Here is a 5,753-nt window from a genome sequence, read left to right as displayed (position 1 = left end):
CTCAATACGATCTACAAATGAAAAACAACTAAATGCCAAACATATGTATATGTAAGTATTAATGTTCAAATGTTTGTCTACTAACTGAAGTATGAATGAAATAAAGAATAATATATAAAACGGACTATAAGCAAGGACATTAAGAATAGAAATAACATGAAAATTGTGGCAAAAAATTAAAGGACGACCGGACATTCGCGTTTAAAATAGAAAAAAAGTATAATACATATGTATATGCATGTATGTACACACGTGAAAATAATTGTTTGTAGTGTGTGTACAAAACACAAATACTAACAATGATAGAAGAAGTAAACCAACAACTACTTCAAAAGCTTTAATCGTTTATAAATATTGTATGCAGTTGCCATACCAGTGAAAATTCTTACTAGTAGTATGTTTTACATGCACTTGCATTTCTAAAAAATCTACCGTTATACATACATACATACACCAACACACCTGTGTGTGTGTTTTTTTTTTTGGATTTTTGCATTTTCGGTTTGTGTATTATTTTTTCTGCACTATAGTTAAATACAACTACTCTATTGCCACATGACAAATCTAGGACAAGGTATGCATATTAGACTAAGTCATTGTTAAAATGTTACATCCTGTAAAATTTTCTTAAGCAATAGAAAAGTGTTATTTCTTATGAGAGAATAATACAACGACTTAATACGTATTAAGCAACAGGTTCTTAAATCCAGCAGAAGCTGTTCCCAAATAGATTATAAAGTTTTTAAATCTGTTTAGAAAATATTGTAGAATAATTTTTTAATAAAAATGTTCAAAATTTTCTTCTTTTATGAAATTTGTTTGAAAATTTTAACGTACTTTTGCAGAATTTTTTTAGAAAACCTTCAGAAAATGTTTCTATTTTTAAAGAAAATTTTATTTAGCCTCCGGTAGAAGATAGTGGGTTCGATTCCAAACTGAGACACTAGTGAATGAGTGCACAAAAGATATGAGTATATTTCTTAATATTTGATGTATACAGAAACTTATCGTAAGTTTAATTTTATTCATAGAAACATTTAATTGGTTTTTTGTTTAACTTCTCTTTTTGCTATTTTTTTAATAGAAACATTTTTGAAATTGTCTTTTTTTATAGAAAAATAGCTAAAAGTTTATTTTATTCTAGCAAATTTTAAAGTTTAATTGTTAAAAAAATTTGCTGAAGTTTTCTTTCTATAGTTTTCATTTAATTTTTTTTAGAGATACTTTCTCTAATCCTACATTGAAAACTATTTTTGCTTCTACCCAATAAACAAGCATGTGAAACAGAGCAGCAGTTTGGTTTAACTTCAGCTAGAATACTGTCAATGTTTTCGTTATTTTGTAATAGTTTTTTCTTTTCTTTAATACTCTCGTTTAGTTTTTTTCGCTTTAGTCTTTTATTTAATAATTATAGTTTACTAAACGATTGTGAATTTAACAACCGGAAATTCTACAACAATATTTTTTCTTTGTTTTAGTAAAAAAAAAAGAATGAAAGAAAAATACAAAATAAAAGAGAAATAAATAAATTCTTTAACCCACATAATTATAATAAAAAAAAGCTAAAACAATAATAACAATACTTGTGGTAATTGATAGTAATCTTAAAGTATATATAACAACTGCAATTCAAATACATACAAACGTGTTTAGAAAAAAGGAAATCAAAACTACTTATACAAATAAAAATGATTTAAGCGCTAATAATAATATAGGTCTTGGTCAGTGTGTTCTAGTAGTTTGCTTTCCTTTTTTCTTATGTTTTAATAATGAAAGTGCAGAATTTTTACAAAAAAAAAAATCTATATATTTTCCACTACTTCTATTTGCCGTTCAAACAATAGTTGACAATGACAGTATTTCCGTGATTTTTGTTGATTTTTATTATAACTATTTCTGTTGTTTTTTGTTGATTTTCCTGTTATTAACTTTTATTTTATATTATTTTTATTTGTGATTTATATTTTGGTTTTATTATAATGCTTATCATTCTATTTATTTAAGTCAAGTCTACTTGTGGCTGTTGGCTTGAATGTTTTTTGAGATTATAATAACAATAATGGTTGATTTTAATTATAAGATTTTTTTTTTGCAAAATAAACTATTTGCTTGCTTATTTTTTTTTTTACTTTTCCTTCCTTTTGAGAAGAATGTTTTAGTTTGGTTTTACGATTGCTTTGGTTGATATAATTTAGTTAAATAAAAAAAAAAAAAAATATTTAAAATTAAATTTCTAAATGTAATATTGTGTGACATTTCCACATTTCTTTATTCAATAAAATACATTAAGAATTTTTTCTTAAAATTTTTTTATTATTTTATACTCCGTAGGAAATGTTTATAAATTTACGACTCATATTGCAATACAATAAAGTCACATCCTTAACTTCAGTTGAAATATCTTTTTTCAAAAATAAAACATGACCCTCATTAGCAATTCATCACTTAAGTCCCAATGGTAAACTTAACTAAAGAGCTTAAAACTGACCATGTCAAATTAATGCCAAAAAAAAATGTCACAAATTAGAAGGAATTAAGCAAGCGATACAAATAATTTAAAAATATAGTTTGATGCTTATTATAAGTAGTAAAAACTACGTTTTAAAGTCACAAAACAAGATCGAAAAAAAACAAGAGAACAATAGATAACTCTTTGAAAAAAGCTAAGTAGATTTTTCAGGTTTTATTCTTCTAGTACACGAACTTAATACTTAATACTAGAAATGCCAGAGTACAGGAAAAATAAAAATGAGATAATGATTTCCTAAATATTTTGCCAAAGCTAAAAAAACACCATAGGGAAATGGAGGAGAAGGGAAATGAAAGTATTTAAAGGTATTTTTTATGATAAACTAGAATTGTTTAGAGAATGAACAAATCGAAATTTATAAAAACAGGTGAAATAAATATAAAATAAATGACAATGCACACAGCATGTGCACTTGGTAACCTATTTCCTTGTTTTCAAATTCAAAAGTTTTTCATGTTGTTTTAGTTGTTATGTAGTGTAGTAGTTATTTTTATTGTTAAAATAACAAGTAAAACAAACAAATAAACTGAAATATGAAAATTTGTCGGGATGTTTCTAGTTGTGTGTGTATGTGTGTATATATACTATATAAACTATAATGACAATGCCAGAAAATTTCACTTTAATATTGAGGTTAAATTAAAATGTGAAAGAAATATAAATAAAATAAAACACTTTGTTTAACAAAAGGAAATTGTGAAAAGCAAGTGCTGTTTATAAGGCCAAAACATTTGTGTGCGAACATTTATTAAAAGCATATAAATAACAAAACAAATATAAATGAAGAATTAAAGAAATGTTAATTAATACTAAATTTAAACAAATGTCAAATTTAGAAAAAATAAAAATAAAAAAAAATAGTTTTGTAAAATATAAATTTTCCGAATATTTCTTATAGAATGATGCTAAAAATAATCAAATAAATAAATATTTTCAAAACGGTCCCATTTAAGGAAATTTTTAGAAAATTTTCTACATAAAGCAGTTTTTCTATATTTTTTATGAAAGAAAGTTTTTATAAAATTTGCTATGAAAGGCAATTCTTAGAAATTTCTATAAAAGATAAGTTAGTTAGTTTTTTGGATTACTTATGTTAGTATTATAGTAAATGAGCGTTAACCACAGCTTAAGCGATCGATTATGAATAGTTATACAAAGCTAAATATTGTTATAATGTTTAAAAAGTCTATTGTTTCCAATTTATTCTTAAAAAAAATTAAAATTAAATTTTTTTTAATTGATAAAAGAAACAAAAGTTATCTCATATATCAGCTTTTTCTAATTCCAACCAATGAAAATCATTTCTAAATAACTGCATAAGTAAAACTATTATTATGGCATATATTTCTAATATATAACAAAAGAAAGTTTACATAGTTAAGTTGAACCCTATTCTTTTCAATTCACCTATAACTACTACATATTCCATTACGTATTCTTCTCTTTCCTTTTCATTTCTTATATACAATTATGTTTTTAGAAAAAATGTAAAAAATAAGGACATCGCTCTCGCACTCAATTCCATGTGAGTGCTTTTGTATTGTTCATTTCTATTGTTTGTCATATATGGAGTGTAGTGTATTTAACAGTTATAGTTCTTGCTGTTGTTTTTTTTTTATTATTGTTCTACCAACAAATATACTCTCAAACATAGTTCATATGCTAAATATTTCTTGTTTTTGCAATCTATTCTATTTAAGAGATGTAGTACATACAAAACATATGTGTATATGAAAGTTTGTATGTAGTATTGTCATTATAATAGTTTATATATGTTCTTATATTACACATATAAACCTTAGTATATGTATATGCAGTTCTGTATGTGTGAGGGTGATTATTTAAAGGTATTGTTGCTAAAGACATATGGAAATTATTGTAATTTGAAGTTGATAACAACCTGAGCAGTTATCATGCTCATGGAGCAGCAGTTATCATACTCATAATGTACCAAGTGTAAATGATTAGAAGAGTTTTATGCTCTTATTATCGTCAACATCAGTTTAGTTTTCTTTTTTTTTTTTTTTTGGTTTGAAGAAAAAATGGAAATAATTTAAATTTAAGTATGTGGGATGTGACTTAAATGGTCATTGAGGCATATATGTTTTAAATGGGAATGACGAAAGGAATGAAAATATATATGTATGCATACGATTTGTGAATAAATTGCAAGCTTTTACAATTGTTTGCATAATTCAATACCATTGTAAGTTTCATTCGAATAACATATTTTTTTATTAACCCTTTCGGGTCAATGCCATATGTCATAGTTAGTTTTGAATCCCGTTTTAAGGTAAAATACTTATGTTTTCGAATAATTCTAAAGTTTTCTTTGAAGATTTTTCTAAAAACAAATGAAAAAAAATTTTGGTGGACCCTACACCTTGTTATGTTTCAGAGAGCGAGTGTTTCTCATGAGATTCAGAATATGCAAAAAAAATACCATTTATTAAAAAATATTTATTTATTAGCTTTATGTAATTATAATTTCTATTTATTTGGTAATAATTAAAAAAGATTTGCTCCGAAACATAGTTCAATAGCTATGCTCTTTGGCATAATATTCAAAACCCACTTTCGCAAACAAAATGTTAAAAAATGACTTTAGGTTATTTATAAAGTAGGCATAAGTTTACATAAATTTTAAAATCAAAAACATAAAAGAAGTACAGAAAGGGTCAAGAGAGGAAATTTTGAATTGTAATTTTAGTTGTTTTAAAAAAAAGTAAACTGTAATTTTTGTAGAATTTAGCATATAATATGAATTCAATTTGAATATAAGTAATAAAATCATATCTTTTTAGCTGTGTTTGTAAATGAAATTTTTTTCTATTTATATCAATAATCAAATTCCTGTTAATTAAAATATTTAATAGTTTAAATAAATTTGTAATGAGTGAAATGAAATTGCTGCCAAAAATAGTTTGAAACTAATTAAAATTATTATACAATTTCCTAAACAACATATACAATGCAATATCAAGAATTTAAACGTATATTAAATAGTTACAAACAATTATATTTTTTTAATATATTTACCCCTGACAAAATGTAAATAATTAAATCCGAAATTATTCTTCTGCAACATTCCACAAATAACATTACATTAATAATTGAAAATGTATACTTTTTTTCCTTAACTTTACATTTAATTGTACGTAATGCATTCTTATTTATAATACATTAATAATCATGCTAATGAAATGTTTAATAACTTTAAAGG

This window comes from Lucilia cuprina, chromosome 3 (assembly GCF_022045245.1).
Source record: "Lucilia cuprina isolate Lc7/37 chromosome 3, ASM2204524v1, whole genome shotgun sequence".
Lineage (NCBI taxonomy): Eukaryota > Metazoa > Arthropoda > Insecta > Diptera > Calliphoridae > Lucilia > Lucilia cuprina.
Note: the sequence above shows the minus strand (reverse complement) of the source record.